General features: G+C 39.7%; 1 protein-coding gene and 1 long non-coding RNA gene across 9 annotated transcripts in view; one reads left to right on the top strand and one right to left on the bottom strand.

The window, feature by feature from the left end:
* Positions 1-1,635: 1,635 nt before the first annotated feature.
* LOC123286525 (uncharacterized) lies at positions 1,636-9,007 on the bottom strand. Its single transcript, XR_006528978.2, has 4 exons — positions 8,877-9,007; positions 7,637-7,838; positions 6,723-6,858; positions 1,636-3,298 (listed from the first exon to the last, which is right to left on the bottom strand). It is a non-coding gene; the product is annotated as an uncharacterized lncRNA (long non-coding RNA).
* An 8,044-nt stretch (positions 9,008-17,051) lies between these two features.
* Positions 17,052-26,956, top strand: part of RASGRP3 (RAS guanyl releasing protein 3) — a 96,899-nt gene continuing 86,994 nt past the window's right edge. For 2 of the 8 annotated variants that reach the window (XM_070512266.1, XM_070512263.1), the window contains exons 1-2: positions 17,128-17,379; positions 25,018-25,085. The gene's annotated coding sequence lies outside the window, so the exon portion shown is untranslated. Of the gene's footprint in view, positions 17,380-23,122; positions 23,264-25,017; positions 25,086-26,956 lie in introns of all 8 variants that reach the window. The other 6 variants (XM_070512264.1, XM_070512270.1, XM_014854927.3 and 3 more) reach the window with 6 other exon arrangements.

Genomic DNA, 26,956 nt, shown 5'->3' with positions numbered 1-26,956 from the left:
GCCAGTTCCTGGAAGCCAGCTGCTCAAGCCAGTGGGCGCAAGCAAAGCCCTATGATCTCCTGAGCCCCTACCCATTGGCACCTCTACAATGGACTAAAAACCTGCCGGAGAAAGGAAACAGATCTGGGTGGTGTTTGTTTTTAGTGTCAAGGAATGACATCACTGCCAGAGATTATGACTTTGGACAAGCTGGTGGGGGGGCTTGGACTTATAGCACAAAAAGGTCAAACCTTGGTTAACAGGCCATGTCATTAGTGCACAGAGAACACTATATGTGTGTTTTAAAAGAAGGAAACATTAACACTTTTATGAGCTTTGTGTAAACTGGATGGAGTTCGTCAAGGCCAAAATGTATGCTTTATATAAAACTTACATGATAGACTTGGGCCAATATTTTCTTTTATTCTAAATTTTGTGACAACGATTTTCTTTTTTGTCCTCCGGTGGGTTGGCATAGGCTCTTGCTTGGTTAAAATCAATGAGTTGGAGTTTGGCCAATTCCCCTTTTTTTTTGCCATGGGCTCTAAGCAGTCCGTCAGTGTAGGAGCTCACAGTTGTAAGAGTACAGATAAAAGATGACTTGGAATGTCCAGTGGGGACTGAAACGTGGAGTCGGTGAGGTTCACTCTCCAGGACGGTGTGTGTGTGGCGTGGGCTAGGGAGAACACCACAGGGGGTTGGTGTGTCATCAAGACAAGGGCTTTCATGGGCTAGATTCTGCCTGCACCGACTACACTCTCAAAGCAAACTGGTTGCTGTGGAACCTGTGATCTTCTTCAGGACCACTAGAGGACCAACTGAAGTTGTTGCTTTAGAATCAGGAAAACTTAATACAAATTTCATGGCCAATTAATATTGCAGGTTAGTCCCTAAGCTTGGATGAACAGCATTGGGACTTTGCTATGGAAAACAGAGATTAACTGTGGGTTCTGTACCATATTTGTCTGAGAGCACCACCACTGGATGGCAGTAAAAATCCTTGGATTTCCTTCTATTTTTTCTTTTTTTTCCTACTCACTAGTCCTTCTTGTCCACTTAAAAATGTCATGCTTTTAGAGTGAACTTTTGCCAGAACACCTTAATGTGATATGTGTATGATCTGTTAGGCTTAAGTTCAAAGACAAAAAAAATTTTTAAAAGCAAAGATAATTATATGTATTGTGGTCAAAACAGGATAAACAAATTTAGATGACCACAAAAGCCAGGCAATTTCCCCATTAGTTAGACTCAATACTCAGTCACTACGTCATTTTAAAACCAAATTAGGTCCAAAGTGAGGGGATATTGATTATACAAGATCTTATTGGGACTTCAAACTTCTAAACACTAGGGAGAACAATCGTCTCAAAATAAGGACACAGGAGTTGTCTTTTCACTGGTTACCTTCAGAATTGAACAAAAAGTTATACCAGCCCCACAGTGGACTTTCAAAAGAGGACTGACAGGCACTTGAAATTCTCCCTATCCAAAATTGAACTCATTATCCTAACTTCCAAGGTTATTTATTCACTCATTCATTTATTCCACAAATATTTATTGAACACCTATAGACTAGGGCTGAGCCTTGGGAATATAATCGTAGCCAAGTGAATCAGAATTTCTGGGAATGAGATGAAGTCTGGTCACTTTGTTTTGGTAACTTTTTATTTTGATATAGATTCAGACTTATAGAAAAGATGAAAGAAGTGTAGAAATGCCTTCCCTATACCTCTTACCCAGATTCACTAATTGTTTACATTTTGCCCTAGTTTCTTCTTTCTCTCTCTGATCCTCCACCTCTCCATGTACAATTTTTTCTAAATCAGTTGAGATTAAGTTGTAGATATTGTGTGCCTTTATCCCTGTATACGCCAGTGTGTGTTTCCTAAGAACAAAGGCATTCTCTTATATAAACACTGCATATGGGAGGCCAGCCCTGTGGCTGAGTGGTTGAGCTCCCGTGCTCTGCTTAGGCAGCCCAGGGTTTTGCTGGTTCGAGTCCTGGGCGCAGACATGGCACTGCTCATCGGGCTGTGCTGGGGCAGTGTCCCACGTACCACAACTAGAAGGACCCACAACTAGAAAATACACAACTATGTACCGGGGGGCTTTGGGAGAGAAAGGAAAAAAAAATTTTTAAATCTTTGAAAAAAACCAAAACACTGTATATGGTCAAAAATCAGGAAATTTAACACTGATACAATCCCATTATCTAATCAAGAGTCTATATTCAAATTTCATCAGGTGTTTCTATAATATTCTTGTTGAAGGATGGGTTTCCTGGGAAACAGACTCTGGGATGGAGACTAGCGTGAGGGAAGTTTTGTAGGGAGCACTCTTGGGATCACCATTGTGGAAAGGAAGAGAAAGAAGCAGTCAGTATGGGACAGAGGAAGAAATTGGGCTGTGACGTAGTTTCAACAAAGACTAGGCCAACCCTTTGGGGACCCGGAAGCTGTGACGCCCTTTAATGTTGTCCTGAGATAAGTTGAGGAGTCTGGGTCTTAATATTACACACTGACCAGTTATTGGATCTGGGTTGCCCTAGGGAGGAGGCATGAGTCTGTGGAAGGCAGAACTCTCCAACCTAGGGTAATTACTGAGACCTGTAGCCAATAGTGCCCTCAATAGCTGGAGAAATAAGTCCTTCAGTCTTAAAGGGGCCAGAGTGGCACATCACAGCTTCCACTATGGTCCGCCATTTGCACTGCCCAAATCCACTTCTCCATGTAAATTCTGGGAAGAGTTCCTCCAAAATTGTGTTGGACCTCTTTTCCTGGGGAAAATGGATAAGAAGGCTAGTAGGATAAGTTACAGCCCTGGCTGTAAGTAGTTGGAGCCCAAGCCGTTGGGGCCACAACTGCTTGATGAGTAGATACTCATCATGTACTACCCATTCTAGATTGCCTCATTCTCAGCCACCATCTTTGTTGAGTAGATGGTTTACCTGTTGGCATGACTTGGATCCTTATTCCTGAGACCTCTGAGTTCCTGATCTCCATACCCTTCTTAAGCATGACTGTTGCATTTATCCTTTTATCATCAGGATGAGCAAGGGAAAGTAAAGAGGCACCCTAGTGGATCACCAGGATGCCATCACATTCTTCTCTTCCATTATGTGGCAACTGCCCTCCTTCTTCTGAAGATCAGGGTCCTCACTGCTGGCTGGCTGGTGGGTGGCAGCTTCAAAATCCCATATGAACATCTGTTTTCTTAGACCACCCCTGCCATTGTTGCAAGTTGAGTCCCTTGGAAGGAGACTCTGAGATGGGAATTAGCACAGAAGAATTGAATTGGTGAGTGTTCTTGGGAACAATGCCTGTAGAAGGGAAGAGAAGGAAGCACTATTAGGTAGAAGAAGAAAATGGGTTGTAATGCAATCTCAACAGACTCTCCATCTCATTGCAATCTTGTAAAGTTCTGCTGCTTAAAGGTTTTCATTAAAACTAACCACATCAGTGACATCAAGTAGTTTCGTGTGCACTTCTAGCATCAATTTCTTTGTGGCGTTAGCTCCCCAAAGAATGAAACATTGGATAAACACCACGGAAATGAACATCCCTGTCAAGCTTTCCTGAAATCCTTCCTTTTATTCATCTGAATTCAGTGGTTACACTTCAACAGCTTTCCCATAAAATATTTTTTTTATTTATGAATTCATTTATCACTGGGACACTCTTCCGTAGGATTTTTCAGTAAGATTTTTCTTTAAAATGCCCCCCAAAAAACCGTTCTTCAGAGATGTAGCTACTGAAATAGAATCTAAAAAATACCACAGGGTGAGACACATTACAAACATTTGTACTTTCACCCAAATGCATGGCCAATACTGAGTAATCTGTTCTAACATTTGTTTCTTCCTATCTTCAGCGATGTTTTCTATGTGACTTCCTCAAAAAATTGCTGACAAAGGGATGCCTTTTAGTTGGTTGGTCTTTTGTTTTACAATTATTTCAACCATTTTTTACTATAGCAGGAGGAACCAGAGACCGCTATGGTTTGTGGCTTTTGTTCTTTAGTTGTAAAGTGAAAAACCTCAAAAGAAGCATCTAAGCAATTACCAGTAGGTTTTGTCAGCTTGTCAAGAACCAAGTTTGTTTCACATAACTTGAAACATCTCTGAAAAACTGCCGCAGTTTGTCTGCCAGTTCTGGATGCTTTGCTTCTAAATGTCTGGCTACTTACTGGACTTCATATTATTACTTGTTAATATCTCAAGACATAATATACCAGCCAACTAGGGAGAATTTGATCATTAATGGCAGTGGATGTAAATCCATATTTCAAGTGGTTTTCTTGATAATTTTAGATTTAGAGGAACTACTTCTTGCTGTTCTAAGTATATCCTCATTCTTTTTTTACCATAATGTGGGTGATGAAGAGTTTGTACTCAAGAGGTGAAAGGTTTGCTCTGCCATTTTCTTTAGGTTTATTTTGCTATCTTTCTTTCACCTGCTACTTTTTTGCACAAATCTTTTTAAGCCATTTTTTCCAATATGAGTGTTAACTTAGTTAAAAGGAGATAATGTTATCTAAAAATCCCCCTACTGGACACACGTTAATGGAAATGTCTGAAGACTAGCCAGATGCAATCAATTGACTGAGCCAGCACTGTCATCCCCTCAGCACTTTTTTCTCCATTGGATATCTTAAAACCAGTAAGGCTTGGAAATTGTAATTATAGCAATTAGCATACCCTGATTGATATAACGTCAATAACAAATTTAAAAGTGTGGGCTCCTAGGGGCCAGCCTGGTGGCGTAGTGGTTGGGTTGGCATGCTCCACTTCGGTGGCCCGGGGTTTGTGGGTTTGGATCCTGGGCGCAGACATAGCACCGCTCGTTGAGCCAGGCTGTAGCAGCATCCCACATTAAATAGAGGAAGATTGGCACAGATGTTAGCTCAGCGACAATCTTCCTCAAGCCAAAAAGCAAAAAAAGAGGAAGATTGGCAACAGATATTAGTTCAGGGCCAACCTTCCTTACACACACCAAAAAAAAAAGTATGGGCTCCTGTTAAGCTGTGTCTCCCCATTCTGAATTTGTGTAAGTGGTTTTTTGGACCTCAGTGCAGAATTTTACCTTTACTCCTATTAATTTTACCTTCTCTCATTGTCACTTTGCTTTAGCCTGTCAAGATCCTTTGAGATTCTGATTTTGTCATCCAATATGGCTGCTCTCTCTTTCAGTTTGTATACCCTCTACATCTTTATTCAAGACATTAATGCAAATGTGGAGAAGGGTTTCTCTTTAAGACAAAAACAAAACAAAACACCACAATAAAACAACTTCCTTTTGCTCCAGTTGCTCCTAGTGGGGCTGACAATGGCAGGATGGTTTAGTTTGTAGTCTCCACAGGGTTTCCTGCCAGAGGACTTCTGCATTTCAGAATCAGGCAACAGGAGTCAAACAGCTCTTAGAGTCTTTGTTCTCAAACTCCTCCTGCAGATCAGAATTCTCATCTTCAGAATTCCCTCCCCATGTTCCTAAGCACCAGCACCTTCCCCATTTGCTCAGTTTCTCATGACTCCCTTCTAAGACAGACATTTAAATAAAAAGTCTTTCCCAGATTTACCTTTTATTGATTTTTTTTCCCAACTAGGCAACAAGATTTTATCTTATTCACTGATATGCCACACAGATTCTCCAAACTGTTTGAAGCCAGTAAGAGAGAAGGAAGAAAAGACGATTCTAGGATGACACCAGATTTCTGGTTTTGGTAGCTGCATTGAAGGAAGCTAGTGCTTCATACCTACTTTCCTTGGGGGAAAATGAATGAAAAAGAGACTGAATTCAATCTTGAACATGATGAGTTTGAGATGCCCAGAGCATCCAAGATATTGAAAGTTGGAGATGTTGAGAATCCATGGGATGGACCAGTCTGGAGCTGAAGAAGCCACTGGGATTAGTACCCTGCAACGTTCAGACGGTACAACTGAGGCTATATTGAGTAAGTGGTCTCACCACTTTGGTCTCAGGGCAGTCTAAGTCCTTGGAGTAGACATGATGGGACAGAAAGAACTACGAGGCAAAAAAGGCACTCTTTTCCATGTCTAATTCTACAACCTTAGACCACATACATTAGGAATCATTTTGCGAGCTGCTCTTGGAACTCACCAACCCCAAATCAAAACAAATGAGAATTGCTGCCTGAAGAGTTAGTTGCCATGTCAAGCCTACACAGCTCCAGGGGCAGGTTGCAAGCTGTTTATAGTCACTACTCGCTGCTGGCATCTCCAGGCAGGCATAGCTGTCCACATATTGTGCTGGCGCATGTCACATCGTATCTGGGGTCTGATTTGAGCAGCACACATCCACAATGGGAAAATGAGGCTGGTCAGGTCCTACCCATGGAGATCAGAGTGATCCATGCCCACATCTCCAGGTTTGAGCTGTGGTAGAATCTGTGGCACCTGTCTTAGAATTGAAATTCCTTTATGTGGCTTGGGAGTTGGGTGGGCTAGCTAGGGAGTTTGTCATGAAGTTGCTTTTGCATAACAAGAATACTACTTTTACTTAGATTATATGTTTATTTGGAATGACTTTGAGGGTGGAGGCTAATGGTTGTTTTGGGGGCAAATGGCCCACTAAAGACACCCCTTAGTGCCATCACTTGGGCCACCATGTTGTTTTCAAAACCCGGCCATGGCTTAGGGAGCTCAATAACCAATCTATTAGCCAAAGTTATAGACTTTTCAGGCTTCACATACCTCTTGCCTTCCTTCTCACCCTCAGGGTACTTACCACATCCAATTCTTAGCAGGATGCTTTCATCATTGAGAGGAGAAATTGTGCCTCTGCATGAGGAGAGCGTCTTCATAATGTTACATAGCACTTAGGATCCAAGTTCTTATTCAATGGGTGTGCTTGATTTCTGAGCCTGAGAATTCCATAACACCATTGACACAGACTTGTGTTGAGAGTTTATCAGACCCTCCACCTCCCAATGCTCTTTGTTATGAAGAAGGATGCCAACTCTTCTCACCTGACAGCTGCCTCTAGAAAATTCCTCTCCAAGCCTATGTCTGTTTTCTAACCACTGACAACTACACCTGCTCTTTGGTACCTGGATCTCCATACAATTGTACCATTATAGAAGGGAGGCAACACTGTCTGGATGTTGGAGGGCAATAAATGAAAAGCCACATCTCAGATGTGTCTCTGTGCCTGGTAATGGTCATGACCTCTGCATTTCCCAGACATTTTCTGAATGCCAATAAGTGGGATACTGGAAGAACTCACGGACCTGCATGATGCCACGCTCCTAGACAAGTATTTTATGGAGCTTCCAAACACTTTTCACATGTTTGTGTGTTAAAAAAATAAAAATTAAAAAATAATATGTATGTAGCCTACTCGGGTAAACAGAAGATTCTGGCCTACTGGGAAACAACTAACCTCAAACCCCACCCACCCTGCTGTCCAGAGGGTTAAGGGCTTCTATTTCTTGGTAACCTGTAAGCCATTCTTGGTGCACTTGTCGGGAACTGGCAAAGGGCTGGTCCTTCTGTAACAATTTGCCACAAACTGGATACCTTAAAACAACAGAAATTCATTCTCTCACAGTTTTGGAGGCTAGAAGTTCGAAATCAAGGTGTTGACAGGTCTGTGCTCCCTCTGAAGGCTGTAGAGGAGAATCCTTCCTTGCCTCTTCCTACCTTTTAGTGGTTCCAAGTGTTCCTTGAGTTGTAGCTGCAACACTCCAATCTCTGACTTCATCTTCACGTGGTCTTCATCTTTGTGTGTCTCTGTGTGTCCTCTCCTCTTCTTGTAAGGACACCAGTCATTGGATTCACTGCTAACCTTAAATTCAGGATGATTTCATCTTGAGATCCTCAGCAAATTACGTCTGCAAAGATCCTATTTCCAAATAAGGTATCATTCTGGGGCTCTGGGTGAACATTAATTTTGGGGGTACACTAGTCAACCCACTCTAAATGTACAGCCTAAAACCCTCCATTTAGCTTCCCAGTGTTTAACAATTCCTTTTTATTATGTTACTTAAATATCCAAATGTAAAACGCAGACTCCCTATGTTTGTAGCTCCGTTGCAAGCATAAAACCAAAACAAATTTTCCAATTACAAGCAAACAAAACAGTGAAATGAATATATTTAAAATTAATATCATTAATTTAATACAACACTTGACATTCTTCTAAGATTAAATTTCCCTTTACTCATAAGCGTTAGACTGTCTGCTGTGGTGTACATTCTTCGAAGTCTGGCTTCAAAGTCTGGCCAATATTGCTATTTATTTTTAAACCAACTTTCACTGTTCTGTTAGGAATTTTGGTTCATACAACTCTCCACTGATTTATTGTCTGGGTACAAGTGTGTCCTTTACTTATTTACTTATGCAAATTGGTTCTCTGATATCATATGGCAACACCTAGTTAAAAGTGGTGATCAGATGATCTAAAATATTTTATATTAATTCTTTAAAGATTATCATCATTTAAATAAAACACAAAATTAATATTTTTATAGAGAGTGTAGACTTCTACACATGGACCCCATTTTTAAGAAATACTGATGTTTCAACCTAAATCATGTGTACTCCTGGTATTGATGCACTCTACCCAATTTGCAATAACATCCTTTCCAGACTGAGAAATACCATTTCAGAAAGCCAGAAATGAAGTTCCTGAGCTAATTTCTGTTTAGCTGGGACAGCGCATGAGTCCAGCCTTGGTATCCACAGGCCTGGAGTAGAAGCTTCCTTTTTTTGTCATCAGCTAATTCCCAGGTTTTTCTATGCCCAGAACTTCACTCTTGAGTTTTCCCACTCCATGTCCTGTTAACCAGCACAACAAAAAGAAGAGCTATCTTTTCTTAGATGCCAGCCACCAGACCAGAATTCTGAGAACTGCAGATTCTTCATCTTTGTTTTGGCTTACCTTGATCTAGCATTTCCCTCAATCTTTAGAACCTGTGCCTTTGGTATCTGAATGGGAACAGGAGGCACGTTGTGGCTCCATTGTTTTGTCTGTCCAGACCCCTCCTCCACTTCCTCTCCAGCAGAGTCAGCCTCTCTAACTCTGCTGATGGTCATGAGACAGGCTGAGCCAGTCATATGACCTCATCCTGGTCACAGTGATTACTACAAGAGGTGGGCAAGTTACCCAACCCAATCAGAGTCCTGCCACGGGCGTTTTCTCACTGGGCATGGGAGAAAGGAGCTCTTTTCTTCTCTGGTCACTGTGAGGATGTGAGCCCAGAAGATCTGTGTTTCTGGTCTTGTGGAGAGTCCAGTCTGAGAGTTTGACATTGAGATTTTAGCCAGAGAAAGAGTCCTGATGGTGCTCAGTGTTGGTTTCCAGACTCCTAACACTCCTTGTAGTGTAAGCACCCTACAGTTAACCTTTTTGATTGTAGTGTAAGTGCCTGACACTAAACTTTTGATTGCCGAGGCATCCACTTCAAAGATATCCATCTGGAAGAAGCACACTGCTGGCTACACAACTAGGTAAGAGTCAGGCCACCCCATGCATCAAGTTCCCTTTCTTTTTGGAAAGCTCTCATTGACTTAAACTGACTATTTGACCATTTCCCTTTCCCTTCCCAAGCTTTAATTACTTCTCTTAAGTTTTAAATTCATCAAGAAAGAATGAGCCCACAAAACACTAGGCCTTCACCCTTGACCTTAATAAAAGCAGAACCGCAGATCCACACTCTCTCTCTCTCCCCACAACCTCACAGTGTGGCCCTGGCATGCTGTGCACCCTCCAGGACTTGTGAGTAATAAACTTTGTTTTTTTCAAAGTTCCTTGATGGCTGTTTCTGAGGTGCATCTTGCAATCATAATAAGAACCACAAGGGCCGGGCCAGCCACGCATTGCCTCTGAAAGGGGAAATGTCTGCGTACTTTCATCATAGTCGTTTGCTGACCAAAGACGTAGGAGGATTATCTGATATCTGACAGTGACTTACGGTTCATATTCTGGCTTCAGAGAGTACATCTCCCTAACGCCCAACACCCACAGCCAGATGGCCAAACTGTTATCAACTCAGTTCTGGAAAATGCCTCTGCTTCTACATCCATCTGTCTTTGCTTTGCTCTTTCCTGCTGCTTTATGATCTCATTTCTTAAATCTAACCCTTGATTTTGATGTTTGGACTCAGCTCTCCTTGCTCTTTTTTCTCAGACATGACACTTTGTCATTGGATTGGGTCTTTAAAATGGTCCTTCCATCATATAAACAGAAAGTAGAATGGTGGTTACCAGGGGCTTGGGAGAAGGCAAAACGGGAAGTTGTTGTTTAAAGAGTATAGTGTTTCAGTTTTGCAAGATGAAAAAGTTCTGGAGTTCTGTTTCACAACAACGTGAATATACTTAACACTACTGAACCGTACACCTAAAAATTGTTAAGATGGTAAATTTTGTTAGATGTTTTCTACTACAAAAGCAAATTTTGAGGGCCAGCCCAGTGACGTAGTGGTTGAGTTCATGCACTCTGCTTCAGTGGCCTTGGATTTATGGGTTCAGATCCTGGGTATGGACCTATACACCGCTCAGGAAGCCATGCTGTGGCAGCATCCCATATACAAAAATAGAGGAAGATTGGCATGGGTGTTACATAGGGAGAATCTTCTTCAAGCAAAAAGAGGAAGATTGGCAATAGATCTTAGCTCAGGGCCAATCTTCCTCACGAAAATCCAAGCAAACAAACAAACAAAAACAAATTTTTTTTAACACCCAGGGGAAAAAAATGGTCCCTCCATCCAGATGTTTTCTAAGAGGCTCAAAGTGAATTTGCTACCAAAAGGCACAAATTAGAATTGACTTTAAAGGAAGCTTATACCATAACACATGTGCCAGTACAGAACCTTGACGTTGGCTACAGCTATAATCAGAATTTACTCAGTAGCTGCATAATCTGTTTCCTTGGATCACTCTCTTATATTAGCTAAGAATGTGTGTTTTGATGCCTGGATCACTGGTTCTCAAACTTCAGTGTGCGATAACAATCACAGGCTTATTATAAATGCATATTCCAAGGCTTACCCTAAACCGACCGAATGAGCAATTCTCTGAGGCTGAGACCCAGAAATCTGCATGTTTAATAAACTCTATGTTATTCTGATACAGACTGTCATTGGACCATGATTTGAGAAATTCTGCTTTACAGGGCTGGGTCTGGTCGAGTGGTTAAGTTTGCGCGTTCCGCTGTGGCGGCCCAGGGTTCGGATCCTGGGGCGGACATGGCACCACTCGTCAGGCTACGTTGAGGCGGCGTCCCACATCCCACAACTAGAAGGACCTGCAACCAAGATATACAACTGTGTACAGGGTGGGTTTGGGGAGATGAAGCAGAAAAAAAAAAATTCTGCTTTAAAAGGCATGCTGCGTTTAGGGCAAGAACTAAATGTTTAATTTTATTTTTTCTTCTATGGCTCAAGATCAGAGCTTTGTATTTATTAGAGACCTACATGTGGTTGAAAAAAATACAGTAAAAAAAAAGTATTTTGGTGGACTTGTCCAAATAAAATACAATCTGTAGCATGTGGTTTCTTTCAAAATTAATTGTGCATTAATATTTTGTATTCGAGCAAGCCATATCATAAGGAGCTATAATGTGATGCTAGATCCAAAAATGTGGCTTTAGTGTTTAGTATTCTGAAATTCAGTCTCAGATGCTCTGATCTCATATGGCTCTAAAAACTCATTTCCTTCTTTAACTTTTTATACCTCTTCAGCCTCTAAATGGAAATGAACCAGTTCTCATTTCAACCTTAGTTACAACTTTTAATCTGTGTTCTTAATGAAGTTTTAGAGAACATTTATAATGTATTTCACTGTGTAGTCTGTCCACACAAGAATAACTGTAGATATATGTTTAAAGTTCCATATACTTTAGAATTTAATTTTTTGCCTGAAGAAAAAGAAAAGTTCATTTATCTAGTGAGCAAAGCAATTTGGAGTTGCCTCATTTAGATTAAATTAATAATTTTATTTTTAATAGAGTCATTTACATTTATTACATCACAAGGATATGCAATGACAGTCTTTTTACTTAGAAATTAAAAAGATAATTTGTTTTCCATATTCTGGAGGAATTTTGTCCATCAGGTGGGTGGTTGGACAAATGTCTGTGAAGGCTCTTTCTAACTTTGAGAGTCTGTGAATTGACACTGCCAAAGTAATTTCTTGATGCACTCAGTATCACTTGGAGGTAATGTGAAATATAATTTGCTCCTCAGAGAGCAAAGTTTTTAGCTGAAAATTTGACTGTACAAAGTGAATTTCATAACAGTTTTATCTCAGTGTATTTTTAGAACGACATCACACTTTAGAAATACAAACATCCAAATGGAAAATCAAAAGTTGGATCAGATACTAACACCCCAATAGATTTGGCTTTTAACTTTTCTAAGGGACTAATCTATCGTATATTCTTCCTCTCCTGTATTTTTCTATTAAGACGTCAACAGTAACACAGAGGTCACTGAATGCTTCGTATGAATACAACCAGGACTTGTGGCATTCGAAAATGTCTTGAGAGGCTTTGAAGGGCACGTCCAGTCAGAGAAGCTTGGAACTGAAAGGACCTCTGAGATGGAGCATGAGGACATTTAGGTTACTGAGTTACTCAACAGTGCACAATGGTAGAGAGATGACTTGCTTCTCTTTCAAGACAGTGCACTTCCCACTGCTTTGAAGGAGGAAAAATTAAGAAGTTGTTTCATCTCTTCTGACTTTGAGTAACACTGTCCTAGCTATCCTTTAGTAATCCAACAGATTATGTGTATTTATTTCTTCTTTTTAGGTCAGTTACCCATTGTGGCAGACAGACTCTAGGGTGGCCCCCGTGATCCTCTGCCTCTTGGTATTCACACCCTTTGATCCTTGCCACCTGAGTATGAGCAGGACCTGTGACTTGCTGCTAACTGATAGATTGCAGCAAAGATGATGGGATATACATGGTTATATGTATAGGATTACCTTACACACAACTGTAAACTATCTTGATAGGAGACTCTCCTCTAGCCTGCCTGGCAAGACACGGCTTAGCTAGGTCCACTGCTTCAGAGTCTTACAAGGCTGCCATCAAGAGATCTCTTGGGGCTTTGGTCTCATCTGAGGTTCAGCTGGGGAAGGATCTGCGTCCATCTCCTGTGGTTGTTGTCAGCATCCAGTTCCTTGCCATGTGGCACTCTCCAGAGGCAGCTCACAACATGGCAGCTTGCTTCTTCAAAGTCAGCAAGGGAGACAGAGTCTCTTAGTCATATTGGATCCAACCAGAAGACTCAGTTATTTTAACTTGCTGCATCTAATTTGAGAGAAGTTTGCACCCTATGATTTCTGTTAGAATTCGAAAGCTTACGATTATGTTCACCTTGATGATACCAATATAAACTCAGTTTAAGCTTTTTTCATTAATTGCATAATTATGTGGCTCAGGGGATTATGGAGTATATTGACTGTATTGTGAAATCAAACTGATCTATTGTTTTTTAAGCAAAGAGCCTGTATGAACTATTATATCAGCAACCAACCTATCACTTGGCCTTTACTAGACTGGAGAGACTGCCAAATCAATAAATTTAAATCTTTGATAGGCAAATCAATTTCACTGTGATGCTCTCTCCCCTAATTCCTTCCTTCCTTCCAAATGTTACACAAAAATGAGGTAATATTTGGGCACCCATGCTTTTAGAGCTCATGGTAATCTCCCTCTGCCTTCAAAAGTGTGCCATGCACCATCCCTACGGTGATCTGTTTTCTTTTCTGCATATTCTCCTCCCAGGGATGGTTTTGCTTCTTCCTGCCTCCAGCAGTGATTAGCTTCACAAACCACTTTATGGTTCAGTCCAAAGGCTTTTCCCAAAGGAACTCACAACTGGCAGAAACGGCAAAACGGAAGTGTCCATGTTTCAAAATTAATAGGAAAACTTTTACCACAACACCTATTAGAATATCCTTTAGTTATTATGGCATCAGATTTTAGTCTTGACAAAACTAAACAAGCTCTAGGCATTTATTATCAGAGAGTCTCAAGATCCTTTTTTTTTTTTAACTTCATTACATGGAAACTAGTGCTGTTTTATTTTAGGTACACGGCAAAGTGACAGAGTACCATCAGAGGCCAAAGCCACATCCAGTGAAGGCGTTCTGGTTTAGTTTTCCCCACCAAACTATACCAAGGCTGGGCTTCTCCTGGGAGATAGTATGAACTGTTTTATTTGTGTGGGGATTATTGTAGTTTTGCAAGGTAACTTTATTGTTTACTGAGAATTAGGCTGAATAAAAATAAGCTACTGATGTACACGATTTGATTTTAATGAGATTAACGGAAAAGTTTCATTTCTATTCCACTAAGTCTTCTAGTTCCTTCGAAGAATTGTTAATTTTAACATCTTAGTTTTGTAATGTAGAACTCCTTCCTAACTTTCAACTATCTTTTCAATGTTCCTGCTAAAATTTAGAGACTCATCTTTACCTGCTTCCTTTGAATAAGCCCATCCAACAGTTCTGATTTATTTTCATTAGTTTGACGTAATTCATGTCAAAGGAACATGATTTCCCACAATTCGGTAATCACCTAGAGCTCCTTCACTTTGTGAGCAAAGATAGGCTATTATTAAAAATACCTGCAAGACATACGGGTTCAGATACATATAGTGCATTTGATCCATTTGAGTACTAATAAGCTGACTTTTTTGCATTTTCCTTGAAGACTTTTGCTTGGGTTTCCTCTATATTGTATACATTGAAATTCTTTGTGACTGCAATGAAAAAAATGTATTTTCCTCCACATGCAGAACTAAAACAGTTGAAGAAATTCTTACATTACCTTTCCTCACGAGACCTTTGACTTTTTCCCCTAATGCCTTTTGAGAGAGTCTATCATTAATTTTAGGTTCAGAGTACAGAGTCTTTCTGTTCCTATAAGTGTTTTAATGTTTCATTTCTAGAGATGGGCTATATGGGGAGCTCTGTGAAGTTGTTCTATTGAGAAGTAAAATATTTCCCCACAAAAAGGGAAGGAACATTTCCAGAGAACAATGAAAGCCTGCTAACGCACTTGGACTTTCTTAGAAGAGCTCATTCTTCCCATATGGGAGCATCCTTGCTCCCAGAAACATTTTACCCTGTTGCCAGCCATTTTCTTGCCAATGTCAACTCATGTAGCTTTTAGCCACTTCAATCCACTGCAGCTGTTATATCCTGACCACCATGGACTTCCTTCTTCCTTTCTGCTATTACAACGAGGTCATTCACTCCTTTCTCTCTTTTTAAAGAAATCTTTTCCTCCCCATCTGTGCCTGGGACGTAGATACTCTTGCTTTTCCCTGACCAGCTCTGGCTGAGCTTACTGTCCAACCTATTGTTCCTAATATACAGGGCTTTGCATTAAGGCTACAAAAGGATAATGTCTAAGTCAGAAAACGATAATCAAATCACTAAACAAAAATAGGGAGTAGGACTCTTTTTTCCATCTAGGGACTTTTAATTTAATTCCTTCATGTTTTATTTGGTTTTGTCTTATTTTGGGCAACTTATAATTTTCAAATATACGTATTAGTAAAGTTTGCTTTGAATTTACCCATTTTAATCGACTACCCCAGATGTGAGAGCTCTTTTGTCTCTCCCTTAAATACCATCAGCTTGTTCTTTCCCCTGCTTTTGTCTTGTTTCAGGTAGCTTCTCCAAAGTAACTGGGAAATAAGTGTCTTCTTAACCTTATTGTAAAAAGTCTTCTAGCCTTCTAAATAGAAGTGTTCAGCATAACAAGCATTTAAAAGTTTTCCTTATTCTTACATTAAAAAAAAAATTGTCTCAAATCCTTTTTAGAAAGTGGGATATAAATAAACAAACAAAATAATTCTATAGACCAGTGCTTCTCATACTTTGATGAGCCTCAGAATCACCTGGAGTCAAAATGCAGACTGTTGGGTCCCAGGCCAGAGATTCTGATGGTTGCTGTTTGGTGAACAGTGCTCTGAGTAGCCTCTCCTTTCAAGAGACTTGCTAGCTATCCTTGTACTGCTTCTCAAAATGTTACTCCAACATAAAGAACCCCTTATGGCAGACAACAAGTGTAGCATCATTGGTGGATGATAAATAGATAAATAGATAATAGATATCTAATAGAATCATATGAAGTAATAATAGTTTTAAAAAATCTGTCTTGAAAACTAATAAGTTTTTAAAGCATGGCATGCACCATATAAAGTTTAAAAGAGCACAAAATATGTATATCACAAACTAAACTCTCCCGCCATTCCAGATCTACATTCTTACTTTGCAGAGCCACCCATGTTTAAATATCTTATAAGAGAATGTGTACCTAATGTTTTGAAAGAAGTTGAGAATTGCCCTCCCAATAGTTTATGCCAGTTCACACTTCCATCTACTATTATATGAATGCTTATTTCTCCACACTTCAATGGTATCAGACAATATCCAAAATTTTGATCTACCCATCTGATATGTGAAAGATGACAACGAATTTTTATTTTAGTTTGGGTTGTGTATAATCGTGAGACATGTTAAACAACTTTGAGTAGCAAGGCTAGGACATTCTATTAGTTTAGTGTAGATGGATGATTGGTTTATAAACTCAACTTCATAATTTCTTTTAAGCAAAATATCTGCTTTTCTTGTTCATCTGATGATATCTTCCTTTTGTTGAACCTTGCCTCTAAAAGTACTTCACCTCCTTTTGAATGAAAAGAAACAAGTATGGTAACCCCCATTGTCTGCCCTCTGCCTCATTTCCCCCAGGACATTCAATTTATGTGGCATTCCTTTGGGAAATGAAGGATTAGATGTAGTTTTGTTCACTGCATTTTATATAGAACATGAGACATCTCTAAACCCAAGCTTTGCTTATGGGAAACAACAATTTATTGCCAAACCGAGACTATAGACAAAAAGAATTTTGACTATGATGCACATATCAAAGCTGAATTTTCCTCAGCTTGTTTATTGGTATTCACATGAAAGAAACAGGCACACACACATTCACCTAAGGCTGCTTTTTGAAATCAAATGCATTTCCTGCCTTCTTTCCTCAGGATCCTTACGACCAGCCTATTTATAGCCCAGGAAAGGAAAAAGCTCCACTGGAGGCAGGAAAACTAAGTTCAGAAAGAATAGGAGGAAGTGTGCCGGCCATTTAGCCAAACAACCTTTAATTCATTGAGCTCAAAGCTTAGCAGCTTCGCTGTCGTTGTTAGGCGTAAACAGCTTGCAAATTTGATGTTTTTTTCCCTCCCCACTTTTGAACTAGATTTGGGCAATGGAGGTGATGACAGCATTTTAGAAGAGAGAATAGGAATCTCTAGGTGTTTAGACACGCGGAAGAGAAAACTGTTCGGGGTTGGTGAAGTGGAAAGAAAGAGACGATTCAACAGAGGGATGAACTTGAAATGATTACACGTCTGTGAGTTAAGGTAAGTGTCATTTTTAAGCCTGTCCATTGTTGTGTCTCCATGCAGATCATGAACTATGAATATTTGCTGTAGAAAGTGTATATGATTTGAGGGCAGATCCTAATGCAGCTTTTCACTGAGCTTTGCTTGTCTCTGAAGCCATGTAGAAATCATCCTCAGTCAGGACATATTCAGTTTTTAACAATAATAAATATTTTTTAAAAAGCGGTTGTTTCCTTAAGATAACTTTATCTCCACTAAGTTTTCCTCAGTTTCATAATCACCAGGAGATTAAATACTATAAATAATTTCATTGAAGATCATTTTTGAAAAATAATTTCTGGATATTTGTCTGTTTTTCTATCTTTTTGAAAGTGCTGATTAATAATCCCTGTACCATTTCCTTACTGGTTTAGAACACATTTAGTAGGCCCTCAAGCAAAAATGGCTAATTTCAGAACAGTTATTTGAACTAAAATTTAAATTTTGTGTAAAATTAAGTGAAGATAAAGTTGTTGTCATTTTTTAATACAAAGCTTCTTCTCCTGGACATTTAGTTTCAGACAGAGGAGAACCTTCTAGAAGCACAAAATATTGCACTGAACAGCTCCAGTGATAGAAACTGTCCACAATAATTGTTTACATTTTTAAGTTATTATTTCAAAACATTCATTCAGTATGTATTTTCTGAGTGACCTGAAAAATGTCACCGGGTTTGGAAGTGGAAAGGTCAAAAAGGAATGGATTAAATCCAAGAACAGTTGATGCTACCCACAAAAACTTAGGAAGCTCCAAGGGACATTCCAAATTCTTTTAACGTTCCCTGCCATCCAACAAGTACGTTTGTTGAAATGCGGCACCACGTTTGAATCCACTGCTGCTAACATCCACATTTGTGTCTTGAAGTAACTTGATTAATGTCACGACAATGTCAAACAAAGGAATGAGGTTCTGGGGGTTTATTGAAAAGGAAGAGCAGGAGGAAATGTGTTGCTGTCATTTTGGCTTCTCCCAGTTTGAGACTGGTATGTTTAGAGTCTGGTGTAAGAAGATAGCAAAGCTGGAAGCCAGAAAAGCTGAGCCAGCCAGATTGTGACTGGAGCAGGAGGCCAAGGCTAGCTTCTGTCTCAGGGGGGAGCTCATTGGCTGTTCTCTTTCCTGGGAGAACTCAGGGTTATTTTTTTCTGATTAGAAAATGATAATTCATTCCATGGAAACTGTAGCAAAGCATAATGGTCTTGAATAAAAAGAGCGATATATCTTACCTGAACTTAGATTTTAAAAAATAGAGGGAAATACAAGTAATCTGGATAAATATGATGAGTCTGAAGAAACAGATAAAAACCTCTTAGGGCTTATTTCCAGGACACTCCAGTGCTGCAATGTCAATTCTGAATCCATTTTATTATTTCCAGAAAGCGAAATTTAAGGTAACCTAATTAATTGCCACTCTGCGTGGGTCCAGTGATGGAGATATTGCTTACAGTGATGCTGGCTTCTGTTAATGTTGAACTCCTTCTCCTTACAGTCTTAAAACAACTTTCTCACTTGACACATTTGTGTGTTTACATTATGAGAATAAAAATGTTTTAAACACTATTGAAGGTTAAAATAATAGATAAAATTATGAGGTATATATTTTATTCTAAGAATTTTTTTTTCAGTTTTAGAAGTCTTATTGTTGGTCATTGGTTTCTGGCTGCCCATAGATACTTATAAATGTTTTCATGAAATGCCAGGTATTGAAAATAGATTTCTTGGGAACTGCCTGAAAGTTTTACATGTTTCTTGATGTGTTTTCAAGCCTCCAAGAGTATTTTACATGATCAGAGTTAGCTAATTTGAAAAAACATTGTCAATGTTTTTTAAGCTTTTCTATGAATTAAATAGAAATCCATTGCTTGGTTTCCAGCATAACTTCTGTAAGAGCTACATGTTTACAGGTTGCATAGCATAGCCACTCCTTGCCCTCACATTTAAATGTAAGTGAAACAGATTACTGAAGAGATGGTGTGGAGCGGTGAGGAATTTAGATGTCACCAAATAGAATCCACAGCTTGTAGGGTGTCCTGCAGTGGGCTGTGGGGAGAAGTGTGCCGAGGTCAGGCAGCCGTACCCGTCAGCCTCCTGCTACCCGGGGAGGAGGAGGTGCATGTTGATTTTGTGTGTCTGTGAGCACCTTAAATCCAGATTAGTGGCCTTTGGAGCCTCTCTTTCTCTTACTCTCTCATCCCCTTGCACCTTATATTATGGGTCAGCGGCAGCACCATTCACCACCGAAGCATATTTATTAAGTTCTACTTATAATACAATCTCTACCTTTGATAAACTTAACATTTACTTGGAGAAAGGGAATTATATAGGACAGAAGACATCCTGTATGTAGAACCAAATGAATGATGTAGATAACAAGTGCCAGATAAGGAAGGCCTGATCCAGGCAGGTTTTGTGGAGGTGTGAAGTTGAGCTGGGCCTTGAAGGGCAGAAGGAGATCTGATGGGGACAGCGAGAGATAAGGGCATTCACGACAAGAAGGGAGCTGTGTGCAGGGCAGAGATAGGAATGTACTTGGGTTGCCAGATGAAATACAGGATTCCCATTTAAATGTGAATGTCAGATGAACAACATATACTTTTTTCAGTAAAAGTATGTTCCATTGCATGGGTGGGTGCGAGGCCTATTGCATGGGACATACTTATACAAAATATGATTTGTGGTTTATCTGATTCATGTTTAACTGGGTGTCCTGTGTTTTTATTTTCTAAATCCGGCAACCATACCTGGGGACTGTGTGTCAAGCAGCTTGACAGGAGCAGGGGCAATGAGCATGTGGGGCAAGAGAGAAACATTTGGAAGAGGTTGGAGTCAGACTGGTGGGACTGTCATGTCAGACTAAGGAGTTTATAATCTAATTTAAAGACACTTGGGAGCCACTGAGGGTTTTGAAAAGGGAAATGAATCAATAAGATCTGCCCATTCGAGGCAGGACCTGGTGGGGCTAAGAGAGCAGGCAGCCAAGCCCCGGGTGCTGGTGACAACAGAGAGAAAGAAACCAGATGGAGACACATTAGAGAACAAATCGACATGTTTTGTAAACTAATTGGATATGATTAAAGGAGGAGATGATGTGTTAGAGAGGATATTATGTTTTATGGTCCGTTCAAAGAAACAGCCAAAGAGATAGCAGCAAGTCAGGGAGTTAGTAAGGAAGATCAGGATTTTGGTTGCAGACATATTAAATTGAGACAATGATGGGATAATCAGGTAGAAATAGTGAGTGGACAGCTGGAAATGGGAAACAGCTTAGGAGGGCAGTGAGGACCAGAAATGATAACAATGGCCAATATTGAGCATTTACCATATGCCAAGCCTTTTATATCCATTCTCTTATTTAATGCTTACAACCACCTATGGGCAGGTTCCATTGCAAGCCACATTTTATAGATGAGAAAACTGAGGCTCAGAGAGGTTAAGTAACTTGTCCATGATTACCTAGCTAGTGAGAGACACATAGAAAATGGAACCCAGGTGTGTGTGAGGTCAAAGCTCATATTCCTGCTAATTCCCATAGTGAATGTTGAGTATCTGCTCTGGATTCCATTTCTCCATCTGCAAAGTTCTAAGGGCACCAATTGTCCATGCTTTAACCCAATTTTTAACTGGATTCCTCGTCTCTGATTACTCCTAACTGTGGTAACCCTTAGAATTCTGCAACTTTTGGTTAATCTCTCTGAGGAAAAGGGAATCGCTTATACACAGAGATTTTCTTATTTACTTATCTGAACATTTGTTTACTACCTAAATTGTTTTCCTTTCAGTTTTCGATTTCTCCTCGGCTATCTGGTAAAATAAAGATTACGCTGAAGAGAAAAACAGGACCAAAAAGAATGTTAAACTCCTGTCTCTGTCGCTGGCTGCCCTCTAGTGGCAGGACCTGATAACAATGCTCAGCCCAGGCCAGGGACCGCGCAGCCAGCAGCTAGAAGGAAGCTCTTAGGAAACCAAGAGTTCACAGTAACACTGCAGAATCATCTAAATGGTGTGCAGGCGAGTTGTGCTAGGAGATTCTGGAAAAGGACTTCATGGAATTACATTCACCCTTACAGCTGGCTGGCCTGAAGGGCATTTTGAATAGACCAGTTTTAGATTTATCTTAAACTCTGTAATCATTAAAAGTATTTCACTTGTTTACCCTGTTAAGAAGACACGTGTAGCAAGTTTGGCTGTTAAATCTTTAATGCACACATGTGTCTCTATTCTTAAGAAGTTTCCAGACCTTTTATTCTACATATACAATATATTTTTTAATAAAAAGTGGATAGTCTATGTTTTAGGAATGTACCCTAAGGAAATACTCATAAATTGAGACAAAAATGTATATAAAAGAATGTTTACCTATTTGTGACAGACGAATATTTGACTTAACCTAAATATAGAAAAAGAAGGGAATTGTTAAATAATATTCCACAATGTGAAATTTTATATAGCCATTAAATTACGTTAACATATTTAATGGCATTGGAAACTGTTCATGGTAAATGTTGAGTGAAAAAGAGAAGGCAACAAAGTTATATACATGGTGTGATCCCATTTTCTTAAAAATTATATATGAAAAGGAGTTAGGAAATAAAATTCAGGGACCGGCCCAGTGGCGTAGTGGTTAAGTTCATGCACTCCACTTTGGCGGCCCAGGGTTTGCAGGTTCAGATCCCGGGCGTGGAACTAGTACCAGGAGTCAAGCCACGCTGTGGTGGCATCCCAGATAAAAGAGAGGAAGATTGGCACAGATGTTAGCTCAGTGACAATCTTCCTCAAGCAAAAAGAGAGGAAGATTGGCAGCAGACTTTAGCTCATGCCCAATCTTCCTCACACACACACAAAAAATATCAAGGAAGAAATAAAAATTCGTGTACTAAAAGGTTAACAATAGGAATCTCTGGCTGGTGGGGTAAGGGTGATTTTTACTTTCTACTTTGTCTCCGGGAATATTCTCTAGGATAAGCATATACTACTTTTATAATCAGAAACAAAAACCAGTATGTTTTTAAAAAGCGGAGAGCTAAGTCCTAGTGTTCTGAAATCTTGCTGTCACGGCTGACAATAATATGTTTGTGCTAATTCAGCTCCATCTACTGCTTCTTTGCCCAGTAAGGAGCTGTATCCTGTTTGTGACAGCATAATTCATTGTAATGGAAAAGATTATGATGCACTAGCCTCGTCTATGACTTCACTGCATCCATCTGCAACAGGAAACAAAGACACACACTTTTTTTTTTTCATGATTGTTTTAGTAATAATTGACAATTGGAGGAAATGAATGGCAGAAAACAATTATGGGCAGACAAGATGGTCAGCAAATCAGACTGGGAAATGCAACGGAGCCAGTCTCAGTTTTATTCATGAAACAGTTTCAGAACATTACAAAGATATTATTGTTTTGCTCTCGATCTATTCCTGAAATCACTATTGTTTTTACCAGCAGTTACACAATTCATTGCTGGCAGCGGTGATCCCCAGTACATTTTTAATTCAGTAATCTGGTAATCCCACCTCAGGGATTTGGTACTGAATTTTTTATGTATTTTAATATTCAGGGTCAGTGTGAACTTCTCCCTGTGCGTGTGTCCAGGAACAATGCTCCTATAATAATAACTAGTTATCTGTTGCCCATACATAGAATCTTAAAAGCTTTATTTTCCACTAAACTTAAAAAAAAAAATCATGTCTCTATTTTTGGTGAAATGATTCCTAGTCTTCATTTCAGCAGCACTGGCAGAGGAAACAAGCAATGGGAACTCAAAACAAGTGAATTCATGATTCACTCTCCAGTTTTCATGCTATGAAATGAGGACAATTAATAACCACTGAGATGAAAATGAGGGATGTGTTACCAATTAGGAAAGAGGTAACTGAGGCAAGTATTACATATATTGTAGTAACATTTCTCTCTCCTAGTGACTTGTATCCATAGACAAAACTTAACTCTCCTGTTGGGTCCTGTTGAAATTCTTTGGATGAGAGAACTAAGCGCGCAGGGGCTCTTTAACCTTCACTCCAAGTTAGATTGTCCTCTGATTAGCCTGATTTGGGGTAAAATTTTGCAGCAACTCTGACTTCTAATTTTAAAGACCGCTTAGTGGTGATATGATTTATTGTGGAGGCCTCTGGACCAGTGCTGTCCAATAGAAATATCACGTGAGCCACAAATATGAGCTACGTATGTCATTTTATATTTTCTAGGGTCGTATTAAAAAAATAAAAAGAAACGAGTAAAATTAACTTTAAGAATCTAGTTTATTGGACCCAATATATCTGAAACATTATCATTTCGACGTGCAGTCAATATAAAAAAATTATTCATGAGCTATTTATGTTCTTTTCTTGGTACTAAGTCTTTGAAATCCAGTGTGCATTTTACACTTACTGCATATCTGTGTCTGGACAAGCCTCATGTCACTCAATAGCTTCAGGTGTCTAGCGGCTACTGCACTGGACAGTAGCAAGCAAGGCAACGCGAGGCTTGGCAGCTTTTGAGTTTTGGTCTATTGGAACAATCCAACTGTTCGTTTAGGCTGTGTAACTATGGATTCGCAATTGAGAAGAAGTGTAGTAGAGGTTTTAAGAAACTCCTAATTTTTGAAATCTGGATTATGTGGTTGTAAGAAACTTTTTTATCATGATGTTTTCAAGCGAATTTAGGCATTGGAATAGATTACCTTACACAGCCTAAAACTAACTTCCAGAAGGTGTTATAGAAATTGTGCTCTTAATCATGCATAAAATATAGTACAAAGATAAAAATCTTTAGCAATTCGCACACACACACACACACACACCCCTCCTCCTAACATTGTGACCACTTGCTGATGTCTTTTCTGTATTCTGCATTGTTTTATTTGAAGGGTAGGAAGCGTGCTTCAATAATCTTGTGTAACTCCTATGCCCCGGGGACTCTCATGCCAGTCAGCTGGGGTGATAAAGATAGCTCTGTGTGCTAAATATGGCGATGCAAAAATAGACCTGGTGGAAGTGGATAAAACTAAGAGACGCTGTAGGTTCTCACGGCCCTGCCGGAGGCAGAAACATGGAAACAAGGGTCTTTGAAGTCCTGGGGACGAGTCGCAGCCAGCTGGAACGATCACATTTTGGATTTATTTCGTGTTCCATGAGGTTTTGGTTGTGAAGCTATATTGAAAGAAGTCAGAAAATTCTAAAATCAAAATAAAAGTTAAAGACATTTAAGATAGAAATAATGACCATCCATCGCATGATTTACAAATTGATAGTACTCCGAAAGCTTGTTTTTAAGAATTTTCTTGGGCCTCTGATTTCATTTTCCCATAGGAACAAAGTCATAAATAGTGAGTGGGTATGTGCACCTAAATTCCATATACTTATAATGAAATTATTACAATGTATTTACAATGTATTACATTAAATAATTCCTTATTAAATCATTAAAAATTATTATGAATATGTATTAGTTATTAAATTATTATAATACATTTATAATGAAATATAATTATTAACATATTGTTTCTACCTGAATACATTATATCATACATTAATACCATGTTAATAATTACATTAATTAATAATATAAATAACCAAAACAAATAGAATATACTGAATCAACTCACAATCACCTTTTATCCAAAGCAACAAGTGCTGGCAGAGAATTTTGGAAGTGCCAGGTGCTGTACCACGTGCCAGGACAAACATAAAAGGTAAATCATTTATTTGTCCATTAACGTCGGTAGGAAAGCAAATTCACTAGAGAAGAATGAGGAAATAGGTGGAATTCTTATGCCTTATCTATGTGACTTTTAGGAGGAGAAGGCCATTTCACCTCTCTAATTTTACTTCCAAACTTTGGATTTGCTTTTTCCTTAAGGACAAAGTACTCAGCACTGCTCTCATGGAGTAGCCCTAGTTAGGAACTTTTTTGGTTCCCTATTTGAGGTTTTCCTGAGTAACATTTGGCGGAGAGGTAGAAGAGAGGAAGGTGGAGAGAAAGGTCACAATGAAAGAGAATACGTGGGCCCTTGAGAAAAAGAATCATGCAAAATTGCTCAGTCCTCCTGAGGGGAAAAGAAAGGTAGAGCCCTAGGGGACTGGGGTTTGGGTCATTCTCTAAATTTGCCCTTGCAGCCTCCAGGGCAGGAAAAAGGAGGGGAGGGAGGTGTGTGCAGCTGACTTTTGCATGTAGAGTGTGCTTTCTGAGACAGTTTTTCTATCTTCGTGAGTGCCATTAACTGTTGGATCCTGCAGATACGACCACTGCTCTTTCTAAGCAGTAGTAAATGAGGAGCAAGTGGCAAAGTCACACATCAACTGGCCTTCAGGCAAGGTCAAGAAATCTGGGTGGAGTGGGGCCACTGGCTGGTTTCACAAATCAGCAAAAGAATTCAGGGACGTTTGGGTGAGTTGAGATTATCTATGTAGTTCCAGGAACAGGAGCCTAGGTCAGGAGAATAGTGTATTCCTGTGACTTACCTCTTCTGGAACACTTTTCTATTTCTTCTGGCTGAGAACTGGAGCTGAGAACTGGTAATGGAGGTCCGCTAACAAAGACCAAGGCAGGGAGAGGGTGGCTGTGCCACATGCTACTCAAAGAGGCAAATAGCTCTCTGTTTCCTGTCTCTTGACTTCCCCCAGCCTCCTTATGAGTTAATCCATCCTTCCTCAGTATCTTCTCTCTCAATTTCTTTCGCTTCTAGGACATTTTCTTTAAAACATCCATGTTTCCTCTTTGCCATGGAAAACTATGACCCAATCTGCCTGAATCTGCTGCCCCCTCTAGTCACCCATTTGAATTCTCTGACTTCACTGCTGACATTCTCTGTGCACGTTTGGTCACCTACCACCTTTATTTTCTCACTTCTCTTTCAAGATTGAAACACATAGAAATCTGACACTCTTTCCTCAACCTCACCAAAACTATGTCAGAAACTTTCTAAATGATGCAGTGAACAATGGTTTTCTAACTTTTATCGCTCTTGATCTCTGCACCATTTAATATCCTAAAATGTTCCTCTATGGAATTCTGAGATGCTTTGTTGTCATTGTTTACTTCCAATCTCCATGATCATTTTGTTCTCTGCTCTCAAATGTAGCTACTTACCAAGAGCTGTTGTTTTCTATTTCTAAATCCTTTCTCTCTGAGAGCTGATTCATAACTTCAATATGTAAATAACTCTGAATTTGCTTATCCAGCTCTGAGAGAATTTTAGTCTACATTCTAGGACCAGGTGTCTAACTATCTGTAGTGTATTTCTGCTTGATGTTCTGTCATCATTTCAAACTTAGCACGTCCAAGATAAAAATCTTACCCTTCTTATCATATCCACTTGGCTTCCGTGTCGTTTCCTTTGATGGTGACATCATCCCACCTGGGTTGGTGCCATCTTTCCTCCATCTTGTCATTCACCTCCCGGTTTACCTAGTGGATCATCCTTCCTGTTAAATGTGTCTCACATCCCATTCCTCCCTTCCTGTTGTTACTGCTTCCACTCTTGTTCTTTTTACCTCATTCAAGGACTCTCTCAGTACCCCTCCTGCTGGTTTCCTTCCCTCAGGGTCTTCCCTCCGCACACGC

This window comes from Equus asinus, chromosome 6 (assembly GCF_041296235.1).
Source record: "Equus asinus isolate D_3611 breed Donkey chromosome 6, EquAss-T2T_v2, whole genome shotgun sequence".
NCBI classification, from domain to species: Eukaryota; Metazoa; Chordata; class Mammalia; order Perissodactyla; family Equidae; genus Equus; species Equus asinus.
The sequence above is the reverse complement of the archived record's forward strand: the minus strand, read 5'-3'. Positions and strand labels throughout refer to the sequence as shown.